Source organism: Notamacropus eugenii, chromosome 1 (genome assembly GCF_028372415.1).
Source record: "Notamacropus eugenii isolate mMacEug1 chromosome 1, mMacEug1.pri_v2, whole genome shotgun sequence".
Classification (NCBI taxonomy): Eukaryota; Metazoa; Chordata; class Mammalia; order Diprotodontia; family Macropodidae; genus Notamacropus; species Notamacropus eugenii.
Window position 1 is genome coordinate 604,981,581 of NC_092872.1, and position 14,292 is coordinate 604,995,872.

The 14,292-nt window shown below is 40.0% G+C and overlaps 1 protein-coding gene and 1 long non-coding RNA gene across 7 annotated transcripts in view; one reads left to right on the top strand and one right to left on the bottom strand.

Annotated features, from left to right (window-relative positions):
• ACOXL (acyl-CoA oxidase like) overlaps positions 1-14,292 on the bottom strand; it is a 572,636-nt gene that overhangs the window by 203,506 nt on the left and 354,838 nt on the right. The window lies entirely within an intron of this gene.
• The window catches only part of LOC140521371 (uncharacterized), a 180,831-nt gene that overhangs the window by 158,864 nt on the left and 7,675 nt on the right, over positions 1-14,292 (top strand). The window lies entirely within an intron of this gene.

The window sequence follows — 14,292 nt, forward strand, 5'->3', positions numbered from 1 at the left end:
ATGAGGAGTTCCAGGCATTTGTTCTGATGGTTGGCTGGTGGATCACAATGGACAACAGAGTCAAGGGAGCTTCACTGAACTGAATCAACTCAAGTAATCTTTAATACATATCCTTGTTGCCTGTTCTCCTTTTGCTAACTGCCAAGTGATCTATGAATGTCTCATTTTGTTCTGCTATCAAACGTAAACTACCAAAAGACTGGCCTGAGTCAGACCTAGCTTGGAACACTTGCCCAGGGTCATAAAGCTAGGAAGTGTTTGATGTGAGACTGGAACCCAAGTCTTGACATCAAGTTCAATGTTCTATCCACTCTCCATCCAAGCTTCTTCTGGAATAATTGCAGACAATACTAAATCTTTAGATCATTGCTTAGCTTTCCCCTTGCCAACTTGTAATTATCTGAGATGGTGGGGGGCAGGGAAGGGGAGGCCTTTAACTAGACCTGAAAATTGGTCCAATGGGGCAAGCCCTCCAAATGCCCCAATGTGGTCAATAGCTGGATTAACATTGACCTTTAGATTTCCCAGGCCTTAGAGTAAATTTAAAGACTTTTCTTTACTCTTGCTTGACAGTGAGAAACCAATTATATCCAACCATTGCTTTCTCACCATCAGCAAATAGGACAATGGTCTTACTTCTCTCATGACCTTGAGACTGATCCAAAGTGAAAAAGGCTGCCTCAAAAGATAATGAGCTCCATGTCATTGGAGGGTCTCCCAGTGGCTATGGTATAAAGACTTCTCAGAATAGTACAGACCAGATTCCTATTCATAAATGGCCTCTGAAGTAATTTTCCAGTACTGAGGTTCTATGACTCTGCATTTCTGTGTCTGTGTATACTTCTACCAGGACTATTGACCCAGAAGTCATTGACATTATCCTGGGATATGTTCCTGCATGAAAGATGCACAGTATAGTACAAAGGAAAGCACTGTATTCAGAGGTGGAGAACATGGCCTCAAACTCCAATTCTGACTCTTGTCATACTACATATTTTATGTCTATAACTACTTAAAAGTGCATATTGTATTGTATATATTATATTTGGAACAATACATGCAAATATACATATACATTTTCTTCCTCATTAGAACAACAAAAAGCACCCACTATGTACCAGGAACTGTACTAAGCATTGGAGATACAAACGAAAGGGATGGAAAAGTCTTTGCCTTCAAGTAGTTCCTGATCCAACACATGTACAAATAAGACATAGACAGGATAAACTGAGTAGCATCTCAGGGAAGGAGATGGAGATGGAGATGAGGAGGGAAAGAGTTCCAATCACAAGGGACAGCCAGTAAAAACACACAGAGCTAAGTTGTGGAGTGTCATATTTGAGCAACAGAAAGGAGGCTAATGTCAATTGGGATTGAAGAGACTGGAAAGGTGGGAAGACGCTGGGTCAGAAAATGTCTTAAAAGTCAAAGAGAGCATTTTGTTTGATCTTAGAAGTTATAGGGGGATGTTGGAGTTTGCTGAGTGAGGGGAGGGTGACGTAGTCAGACCTGCACTTTAGGAAGATAAGTTTGACTTAGACTGTAAGCTCTGTGTGTGTGTGTGCAGGGGAGGGGGGACTATTTTCATTTCTGTCTTTCCTTCCCTAGTGCCTACTACAATATCTTACACATAATAAACACTGTTTGTTGGTTGATCACCTGTGTGATTTTGCACAATTTACAGCTTCTGTGGATCTTCCTCTCCTGCATTTATAAAATTAAGGTCTTGGACTAGATTACTTCCAAGATTCCTTAAGTTCTTGACTTATGATCCTTTGGACCTATGAAATAGTCTTCTAAGATATGATCACAGCAAGCCCACCATTGACCAGTTGTCTTAGGAGTGTTATATTTCTACAGAATGTTGATGCATAATTGAATGATTTATTTAAAATATACATACACAAAAAACCTATTCTGTTCCAGAACACAATAATGCCTTATTTGTCCATCATATATGAGGTCTAAGGTATCTTACATAAATGAATTTTCCAGATGACTAAAGTGTAGCCTTTTAACCCTCAAAATTTTTGACTTTGCCTCTAATGAAAATATTTCTAAATGACATTATACACTACCCTTACTTCTTAAGCTATAATACTATAACAGTCTCAGTGTCTGCTGAGATGTGGAAGATGTGTTTGCCCCTACTCTGAGTGGCCTCCAGACTCCCAGGTCTTTTGAGTTCTTATGCCTGCTTATCATTCATTCTTTCTCCTTCTTGGCTGCCATGCCAAATTGGTGTTGGCGTAACACCTTCCAACAGCCTTTAGGATTTGTTGCTTCTAATTTATTGTGGTTTGAGATGACAAACTTGATTAGAATCGTGACTAATATAAGAATAAACCAAGAGTTTTGAGGAACTCTGACCAAATGGCTCATTTTGAAGAAAGCCCACCAATTGTAACAGATGAACTCTGTAAGTGATGTCTTGGTTTCTCCAATGTCATTTTTGCTTACTTCCTAGTTCTTAGCTCTATCCCTGGTAGCTGAAGTTGTCAGATAAATACATGATATATAAATGAGGCATTGTGGTCTCTCACTCTCTGTGGAATCAGCTCTGGTCCCAGAATGGTTGGAAAATCAAAAAGCTCCCTCTGGGATGTCCTAGTGTAGAGTCATTCCCCTTCATCTTTACATGCATTAGTCTGTTCCTGCCAGTTCCATCTTCTTGCCAAATCACATGGTGTTGGGCAGTGGGGAAGAATGAGAAAAAAAAATAGCCAGGTAGAAAAAGAATCTTCCTAGCTAGACCCTGTGGGTGTTGACCTAATGTTAAGGCAGGAATAGATATTGGAGCGCACAGAGTCACTTGGTAATGACGGGTCACCACCAGAGTTTCTTTGAGTATCACTTTCCAATGAGTACAGATGTTGATTTTTTTTTAAATTTCCTGGTTGCTCACTTCGTTACTACTGATCTTGCCTCTTTCTACTTCTCCAGTGACAGCAGATGCAATTTGGGAGACTACAGGGAAGTTCCAGTTTGGACATGGGATTCTGGGCCTCAGATATGTTTACACCCACTGAGGTAAATCCACAACAACACAAACGAGTCATCCCTGGAACCAAAACTGAGTCAATGTGCAGTCTGACCATATACCTTTCATAGAGAGTGAGGTAAAAGGAGAGGCATAACCACAGAGCACTCAAAGAGAAGGAAGTGGTTCTGGGACCATGTGGCCCTGATTCCCACAGGATTTCAACAGGTAAAGATGCAGAGAAAGGGAGATCCAGGCATTGGAAATGGGACAGCCCAGGTGGGAGAGGATAGAGATGGACTAGGAAAGAACTAGACATCCCATTTTGCCTAGAATACAGTATAGGAAAGGTAATAATGTTAAACAAGACTAGCTTTAGACTTTATTTTATGTATTCTGCCAGCTTTTAGTCTCTGAGAAATAATCTTTGACTCCAAAACTTGGGCCAGAGGTAGTGATGTGGTCAGACCTATGTCTTAGGAAAAGAATTTCAACAACTGAGCAAAGGACAGATTGGAGAGTGGATACAAGTTATTAGGAAGATACTAGTTAAGGGACCATTAGCATAGAGGTCTGTGTCTGTGAGCATGCATCAATTATATATATACATGTACACACGACACACATATGTGAGTATACATGTTTGTATACACATACATATATATGTACTTGTATGCATAGGTGTATACACATGTGTATTACAAATCTATATGTATGTGTCTGAATGAGTTTGCTTGGGGACTGGGTAGGTAAACTCCTCGGAGTCACTAATGGTATTGATGAGGTCAGTTAACTTTACAGAGAAAAATTCTGTCCTATAGCTCCAGACTACATCCCTAACCTTGATGGGTAATCTCTAATATTTAAAGCCCCTTATAACCTGGCTTTAATCTACCTTGCCAGCCTTATTACATCCATCACTCCACTTTATAGTCCAGTCAAGCTGAGCATCTTACTGTTCCATTTCCCATCTCCATGGTTTTGTTGATGCTTATGCATGCAATGAACTTTCTCCTCATCTCCATCCCTTCATGAGTCACTTCCTGATCATCCCAGCTGCTAGTGTTTCATCTCCCAAATTATCTTGCATTTATTTTGCCCATCTTTATTCATGCGTATGTTGTCTCCTTCAATGGAATATAAACTCTTTGAGGTCAAGGACTGTTTCCTTTTTTGGCCTTGTATGCACAGCACCTAGCTCAGAGCTTGTGATTGATTGAGTGATGTTGCAATGATGACAGGAAGGACCAGATGAGAGAGTGGATATGCCTCAGTATGTTTTTTTTTTAATTAAAGCACTTGCTGACCATGGATCTAAAATGTAACCCTCACATATATAAGATAAAAAATGGACAGATCTACATAATCAAAAACAAAAAGATTGGAATTGGGGTCCCCTGCTTGTAAGATTTCAATTCCCCAGCTCTATTAGAAATATTTAGGACAGAAAACTAGAGATTATAGGGATTCATTGAAATAGGCAGAACTATTAAAATTCCATTGATCCTCCTATACCCACTAGTAGGTCTCAATAACCTCCACAATAAACTCAGAGCTGGAACTAGTAGCATAGAGGAACCAGGCCTCTGTCCCCAAATGTGTGTATATGTATGTATGTGTGCATATATGTGTAGGGGGCAGGACTAGCCAGTTCTTCTCTTAGGATCTGCCCAGTGCTCCCTACTTTATACATACACACACACACACACACACACACACACACACACACACACACACACACACACACACACACACACACACACATAAACACACACTCACAGATCTACTTCCCTTTAAGGGCAACTTGGATTACTCTTCTATGGTCACACTTTCTGACCTGAGGATATATTCCACTCTGAATACTTGGGATCATCTCAATGCTGGCTTTCCTTTGCCCCAAATGGCTGCTGCTTCCCTTCTTAACCCCAATCTGTACTTCTTTCTTTCCCTGTTTATTATCATTTATCCTCACAATAGCTTGGGCAGGTATTTGTATATTATCTCCATTTCACAGGTACAGAAATTGAGCCTCTGAGTGTAAAGTATATGGGCATCTATATAGGAAATGTCTAAGGTGGCATCTGAACCCAGGATTCACCTGATTCCAAAGTCAGCATATTCACTGCTATACCAAGCTCTTCTTTTCTTTCAACTGTTTCTTACCTCATCTGATCCTCAAAACAACATCATGCGGTAGGCGCTGCGGTCATTATCATATCTTCAGAGGCAGCGGGGTGTGCAAGTGGTTAGAACTCCAGGCCTGTGAGTTCAAACCTGGACCCGGACACTTACTGTGTGACCCTGGGCAGGTCATTTATCCTCTATTCATCTAAGTTTCCTCAATTGTAAAACAGAGATAATGATAGCACTTATTTTGCAGGGTTGTTATGAGGATCAAATGATATAATACTTCTGAAGCCCTTAGCACAGTACCTGGCACACAGTCGGTGCTATCTGAAAGTTTACTTCCCATTTTTACAGATTAGGAAACTGAAGCTCAGATAAATTAGTGACTAATTCATCTAGTTGTTAATTTATAAGATACCTATATAACCAGTAAGTATCTAGTAAATTATGTAGAACTCAAACCCAGGTTTCTCCTGACTCCAAGTCCCATCATTCTTTCTATACTATGTTGTATCCTGTACGGGTAGTGCAAACTTCCAAAACGTTTGATAATACTCCAATGATTCCACTACTTTCAGTGTTTCCTTCATCTATAGTAACAGCAATTCCTATAGTCAACCTGGTGTTGAACCCTGCACTTCACTAAACTGACCTTTGAAAGAAAACATTCCAGTCACAGGCTCATCCTTAAAGCTATTCCAGGCTGGTAAGTCTTGCCAGAGCCTGTGTGCCATGGATATGGTTCTGAGCCCATAGTAAAGACTTAATAAATGCTGACTGACACTCAAGGATACTACCACATCACCCTGGGACATTAGAGAAAGCCATTGGTGGAAAATCTGATTAAATAACAGTGATGATTAATTAATATTTATAAAAAGCTTTGAAATCCATGTGAGAAAATGAAAAATGTATGTGTCATCCATTGTTACTCATTAACTGATCTGGCTCCCAAGGTGGTTTTTTTCCCCAACTTTCTTATGAAATCTCATTTATACTCTACTTTATGCACCCTGAAAAGCAGGATGGCCAGGAGCAAAAGACAAAGAAAGAATGTTATTAAATTCCAGGTGCCTAAGAAAATGCCAAGAACAGGTCCTGTTGTACGTGTGCTACCAATGAGCCTGGCATTTATCAGCTTCATTGCTGAGAATATCCTTTAAGCGACTAAACTTTACTCCTTCCACATTTGTCATGTCGTGTAAAGAAAGTAAGAGTTACATTTAACTCTCCAAGAAATGACATACCCAAGGGTCTCCCAGGTTTTCAACTGACAGGCTGTGATAGAATTATGGAAATTTTCTTCGCTGAGCTATAAATATACTAACTTATGGAGATAGATTGATCTTTCAAACAAAAGTTTTCTAGAAGAGTTCAAAAAACTACCCATAGGGGAGTTACCATCAAATGGGAACTCATCAGATCTGCCAAAAAATGCTCCAAATCACAAATAACAAGGCAAATGCAAATTAGAAGGATTCTGAGGTTTCACCTAGCACCCATCAAAGTGGCACAAATGGAAAAGAGGGAAACGGCCAATGCCAGAAGGGCTGGGGGAAAATGAGCATGCTAATAAAATGTTGGTACAGCTATAAATTAGTCCATTCTGGGCCTGGGGGTGGGATTGGAATTGCCCTAGAAAAGTTCCTCAATTGGGTATATGACCAAGGACCAAAGAGTTGGTAGAAAGGCCCCATTTGGATAAAAATAACATGCATAATGCATAACAGCATTACTTGCAGTAGGAAAAAAAAGTGGAAGCAAGGCACCCAACAATTGGAAAATGGCTGAACAAGCTGTGATAGATAAATATAATAGAACCCTACTGCACCATAAGGGGAAAAAAAATTATGAGGAATTAAAAGAAATTTGGGAAAACTTACATGAACACAATGAAGGAAGTATATACAACGACAGTAAAGTAAAGTAGAAGGCAACTGAACAGATGTATTTTAAAGATCAATATTAGTAGTGTTGATCAAACAGTGAAACCTATCTCCCTCCATTCAGCAGAAAGGTTGCAGATGGTGGATGTGGAAGGTAGAATACTATGCCAGACTCAGTGGGTATGGCCTGATTGACAGGAAATGATTGAGGTATAAAAGCTAAAGGCACAGAGATAAGTTAAAATTTCAGGGAAACCATCTACCAAAGAAAAAAGAATGCTTCTGTCATTAAAATATATAAAGAAGGCAAATATAAGAGCAAGGCTTATATTTTTGCCAAGCTTCAGAAAAGAATGGAAAGACAAGAACTTAGGATGATCAAAATATAGATTTAAATGTCATGAGCCATTCTCTATTTTCAAGTGGAAAGTTCTCTTGGGAAGGAGAATGTCAAAGTCAATAATGGGAAAGTCCAAACTGAATTAGAAAAGGTTTCCACTAATAAAAGGAAAGCAAGCTAATTGATCAACAGTGGACATGGCACACGTTGAACTTTTAATGAGGAACCTTGTAATCAAATCCTGCCTCCACCCTTATTGTCTCTGCCACCGTGTGGCATCACGTGGCATCAAAGCACCATACAATTGTAAGTTAGAAGGAACTTTAGGAATAAGAAGTCATTTCACTTGTTCCCACCTGAGTTTCTTCATCTATAAAATTGAGATAATGAAACATGCACTATGTGGACCACAGAGGTGTATCTAGAAAGCAGCTGATAAACTAAAGCTCTATTTTAATGTGTGCAGAGTAGAAAGGATGTTGATCTATAATTCAGTAAAATCTGGGTCCATCCCTCATCTAGACACTGACTAACTGCTTTATCAGGCAAGTCACTTAACTCTACGAATCTCAGTTTCCTTGCCGTAAAATGGAATCGCTAGGTGGTACGGTGGATGGAGCACTGGGCTTGGAATCAGGATGATCAAAGTTCACATCTGGCTTCAGACTCTTACTTAGCTGTGTGACCCTGGACAAGTCACTTACCCTGTTTGCCTCATTTTCGTCATCTGCAAAATGAGTGGAAGAAACACTTCAGTGTCTTTGCCAAAAAACCTCCAGATAGGGTCATGTGACTGAAAACAACTGAGCAATAATCAAAAATTGCAGATAATAATACTTCTACCTCATAAGGCTGACTAGAGAATCAAATAAGGTAGATGTGCCGTGCTTTGCAAACCTTAAAATGCTATATAAATATCAGCTGTCACTTTTTCATGTGTTTTTCATCTTGCTAATCTCATCTTTTTCAGTGGAGTTCAAATAGAAATGGATCTCAGGCTGCTATTCTCTTATTCATTTCAATCTAATATTTTGTGGACTATGGTACAGATGGGTAAAGCCATTGCTTTTTTGTAAGTGAATAAAAGATTGGGGATATAAGTTCATTTTTTTGTAGGCTCACTGAAAAGATTTTCAAAAGATGCCAAGAACACACAGGGATAATGGACTTCATCATATTTTCATGCAGATTTGACCTCTTTTTCCATGTCTTCTCCTCCTCCTTCCCTCTTCCTGTGAATTTCAGATAGGAAGGGCCTTGGGAAGTCACTATTTTGCTATTATTTTATATTATTGTCCTACACATTGGCATCTTTTCTCCTCAAACACAGTCCCATTCTGAGCTTCCCTGTTTCTTTTGAAGGTACCACCATCTCTCCCGGTAACCAATTTCCCATTCTCCATGTTGCCTGATGCTTCATGCTTACATCCATTAAGTAGCCATATCCTGTCATTTCCACCTCTAAAATATCTCTTACATATGTCTTCTTCTTTTCACTCACACAGTTGCTATTCTACATTGAGTCCTTACTATCCCAGTGCGTGTGTGTTCATCCTTCATTGCTGAAGAAGACCATTCCATCAGAGAAATAATGACATGACTTGCACTTTTGAGTGAGGGAGGGCTGTGCAGGTCACCAGCCTCACGTCTCCTCCAGAGCCATCTGAATCCACTGACCAGATATTCATCAGGATGACTGGAGATGACCCAGGATGAGGCAATTGGGGTTAAGTGACTTGCCCAAGGTCACCCAGCTAGTGAGTGTCAAGTGTCTGAGGTGAGATTTGAACTCAGGTCCTCCTGACTCCTGCACTGGTGCTCTATCCACTGTACCACCTAACTGCCCTGATTCATTATATAGTATCACCAAGAAGAATTCATATATCTTGGCCAGAAATTAGGCTTAGATTTGAATAGAAAGGAGTGGGCTGAATTGCATTTGGCAAATGGAACAGTATTTTCCAAGACCCCAGACTTCTTCTTGAAATGAAATCTCATCTTTTTATCCCAGTAGTACAGATGATTGTAAAAACTTCCTCTTTGGTTTCTCTGTCTTAAATCTCTCCCGACTCCAATCTGTCTTTCACAGGGAAGTCAAAATGATGCTCATAAAGCACTGGTCGGCTCATGTTACCACTCTGCTTAAGAAACTCCAGTGGTTCCCTGTTACCTCTAAAATCTGGTTCATATTTAAATTTCTATTCACGATTTTCACAGTCTTACTCCACTTGACATATTCTATGATATAGTCATATCCATCTTGCTCTCCTCTGACACACAGTGCTTTATCTCCTATCTCTGTGCCTTTGTGTGGAAAAAAAAGTGTCTATACACACACATTGAACCAAATGGACATGTAACATCCTAGGCTAGTCATTCCAATGCTTTTGGTTATCCTACAAAAATACCCAATTTTTAATGTCCAAAAAATGTCACAGACCTCACTTCCATTAACAGTTATACTGTTAGTGTCCATGGTTAAGAAAATTCATGACTCCCTTGCAAAAAATCCAAGGCTCCTGCATATTGTTGCCTGTACCTGAAATGCATTACATCCTTATTTTCTCTTTGGGGAGTCTTTCATTTCCTTTACAATTTAATTCATAAGTCACCTCCTAGGGTTTATTTTTTTTTCTGGCTTCTTGTATCTAATGTGTATGTATCTTATACATATCAAAATATGTACCTATTGTCCCCAAAGTTAAAATGTGAACTGTTGGAGGGCAGGCAATTTTTCATTTTTTTTCCCTTTGTATCCTCAGCACTTAGCACAGTGCCTGGTACATAGTAAGTTTTTAATAACTAAATGCTTGTTAAATAATTGAATCCTCATAAATTTTGGTGAGGAACTATTCATCTTTTAATAACTGCCTTATATTAAATAACTCTGAATTTTGTTACTGTTTTGTGGATTTTATTAGGATCATTATCATTATTTGTTTGTGATACCCACTCAGATGAGTAAAACTACACCAGGAATTGTGTAGTTTTGAAAAATGAGAAATGGTTATTGGGTGGCATGTAAGTCTCCTTTAAACTCTAGGACATAGAATGTGAATAGGAGTATTTGTTATGAATTTACTATATGTAATCATGGGAGTTTACATTTACATAGCAAATTATAGATTATTAAATTGCTCATCTCACACCAATCTTGTGACTGTGATGGGGTAGTTCAAGAAAAATTATCTTCACTTACTTGATTGATGAAGAAAATCAAGTCTCAGAAAAGTTAAGTGACTTGGCCAAGGTTACCCTGATGGTATCAGAGTCAACACTCAGCTTTTGTGGATTGTTGGAGGAATGAAGATTTTTTTTTTTGCAAGATAGTTATATATTTCCTCAATCAATAGTATGACTGTTCTCAAAAGAGGGAGTCTATCACAATTTTTGAAAAAAATTAGATCCTCATGCTCAAAAATATTGGAAAGCACTAACCTAGGATGCTGTGGTATGTATCTGGTTGGTTGTTTTTTCTCTTCTGGCAATCTATACATGCTTGGATCAATACACACAAGACAAGGTACCAATCACTAAACAGCCCAGAAGTCTGAAATAAATATGATAGAGTGAGAGGAGCGGAACCAGGAGAACATTGTACAAAGTTGCAGCCACATTGTGCAATGACTGACTTTAATACACTTGGCTCTTCTCAGAATGCAAGGTTCTAAGACAGCTCCAAAAGGCTCATGATGGAAAATCCTATCCACCTCCAGAAAAAGAATTAAGGAATCTGAATGCAGATTCAAGGATACTATTTGTTCTCTCTCTTTTCCGTTTTGTTTTGCTTCTTCTTTACAACATGACTAACATGAAAATGTTTAATATGAATGTATATATAGAGCATATACCATATTACATGTCATCTTGGGGAGGGGAGAGGGAAGGAAGGGGAGAAATTTGAAACTCAAAAGCTTGTGGAACTGAATGTTGTAAACTAAAAAAGAAATAAATTTCTTAAAAAAAGAAATAAATATGGTATGCTTTGCATGCTTGTCTCAGACCACCTTCGTGCTATAAAACAGGCAGAGTCCATTAGGGAATGAGGAAAGGTAAGGCCCAATAGCTTCCGGCTCATAGGAGTGAAAGCTAGCCACCAAAAATGGTCTGGGGTAAAAGGAAAGGGGACCCTGTTCTGTGATTCAAAGCCTCTGAACTCTGAAGGAAGGTGGAAGGCTTTCCTCCCAACAGTCAGTGCAGGTGTTTTCAAACACCAGTATTTTACTCTATGTGTAAATCTTTCCTCAACATGGATGTTCTTACCACAGATAAAATGCTTTCTTGCTTGGGGCAAAATAATGCAATCCCTAGGAGGTGGAAAACCCCACAGTCACCAATGCACCCTGTGTGAACAGGGGAGCATGATACTCTTGGCTTCTGAAATGGAAATACTAACTTCACTTAAATGACAAACAGCTCTTTGACAACTGGTAGAGGAAATTATTGTTGTTTTTTCAGATGGTGCTGAGGTCACAAATGAGCACAGAGAAATTATTCAACTCACTTTTGCCAAATGTTTGTTTGTAGACATATCCTGTCTTTTGTAATCTACATTTCTCTATGTACGTTCTTTCCCTGAAGATCTCCATTCCAGTAGTTTCACCTTTCACTTCTAACCTGCATGGCTGCCATACTAGTCTCTGTTTTTGAACCTATCTTCATCTAGACCCATTCTCTTCCTTCCTTCCTTCCTTCCTTCCTTCCTTCCTTCCTTCCTTCCTTCCTTCCTTCCTTCCTTCCTTCCCTTCTTCCTTCCTTCCTTCCTTCCTTCCTTCCCTTCTTCCTTCCTTCCTTCCTCCCTCCCTCCCTTCCTTCCATCTTTCTATTTTTCTTTCTATCTGTCTGTCTGTCTGTCTATCATTTTTTTGAGGCAGTCGAGATTATGTGCCCTGCTGGGAATCACATAGCTATTAAATATCTGATTCTAGATTTGAATTCAAGTCCTCCTGACTCCAGGGCTGGTGTTCTATCCACTGGGTCACCTAGCTGCCCTCCATTTCTCCAACAGCCTGTAGGCCATGTTGTCTTACATATATGATAAAGAAAAACTGAATTGGTCTTCTATATGACAGCCCACTTCCAGGAGAGGATCAGAGGGAGTGGGGAGAATAAGCATTTATATAGCACATCTTAGTGCTAGGTACTATGCTAAGCACATTACAATTACTATCTTCTTTGATCCTCACAACAACTCTTCAAGGTGTTGTTATCATTATCTCCATTCTACAATAGAGGAAACTGAGGCAAACAGAGGTTAAGTGATTTGCTCAGGGTCACACAGCTAGTAAGTGCCTAGGCTGGACCAGTCCCCTTACTTCTCTGTCTCCCCAGGTAGAGTTGCCTCCCTCTAACCAGCCTCCCTGAAAAAAAATAACCTTGTATTTAACCAGCATTTACTTTGTCTTTATTTTTGTATTTATGTGTATATATTGCATCTTCCTTTCTATCTCCAGGAGAACATAATTTTATCTAGGGCAGGGATTAGCTTTTTTTCTTTTTATTGGATTTGTTTCATATCCTTAGCACCCAGCATTGTGCCTGACATAGAGTAGATGCTTAATAAATGCTGGTTGGTTAATTGTGAAAAGAGGATCCTTTTACAGCTACGAGTTTTCCATAATCTCTGAAATTCAAGTCAAGATTTCTGTGGGCAGAGTAAGGAGCCCTGGACAGCCAGGGAAAAGAGTCCAATAGCACTGAGTACAGCTAAGTTGAGAAGACAGGATAGACTTTAAACTCTGATGCCCTTTTCCTGCCTTAATTTGAAGTTAACACACACAAAAGCACTATGGAATATTTAGTTTTATAAGTCTGAAAAGATATTAAGGAAGTTGATTTTTTTTAAAGTCATATACACTTTGAAGACTTTCTTCTATATCTTTTGCAAATCAGATTCTATATCTAGAAATGAGACTGAGAGGCAGAGAGTGAAGAGTTAGAGAGAGACATACCAGAAAGGGGAGATAATAGAGTGAGACAGAGAGAGATTGGGAGACAGACAGACAGAGACAGAGAGAAAGGGGAGAGAGGAGGGAGAGAAAAAGGGGAGGGGGAGAGAAATGAGGAGAGATAGAGATAGGGAGTGAGATAGGAGATGAGAGAAAGACAGAGACAAAGAGAGGGTGGAAAGAGGGAGAGGAAGAAAGAAAGAAGGAGAGGAGAGGAGAGGGAGAAAGGGAGAGAAGGAGGGAGGGAGACAGGGAGAGGGGAGGGGGAGGGGGAGGGGGGGGCAGAGAGAGAGACAGAGAGCAAGAGCCAGCTGGAGGAGGACCAGGGCCAGCAAACACCTGTTTAAAGAGGGAGATTAGCCCAGGATGCCTGCTAGCAGCTTCGAAACAGCACCCGGCTCACTTGAGCTGAGTGTGGAAATAAGCCACCTGGTCTCCTGATTAGTTAGGCCATTAAGTGAGGTCAGACTGTCATTACTGTAAATTGCTTAGCTGCTTTGGCAGACTCTTAAGTTCTTGGCCCAAAGGGAATTTGGTGTGTTGTGGTCCACTGCTGCATGTCATTTTAGCAGTTCCAATTTCTTTCCCACTCATGATGGCCACAAGTCATCCCAGAAGAAATAATAGGAATGCCCCCAAAGAAAACTATAGTCCTTCTCTCTATTTTCCACAGTTCACATATATTTACTGGGTTACCCACAATTCTGGTAGGTTTTTCCTTGACACAATATCAGAGACAAAGGGGGGGGGAGGGAGAAAGAAGGAGAAAGAGGGGAGACAGAGAGAGACAGAGACAGAAAAAGAGAGAGTAGAAGAAAAGGAAAGAAGAGGAAGGAGAAGGAGAAGGAGGAGGAGAAAAGGGGAAGGAGACAAGGGGAAGGGGAGGGGAGGGGGAGGGAGGGGAGGAGGAGGAGAAAAGGAGGAGAAAAGGGGAGGGAGAAAAGGAAAAGGAGAAAAGGGAAGGGAGAAAAGGGGAAGGAGAAAAGGGGAGGGAGAAAAAGGGAGGGAGAA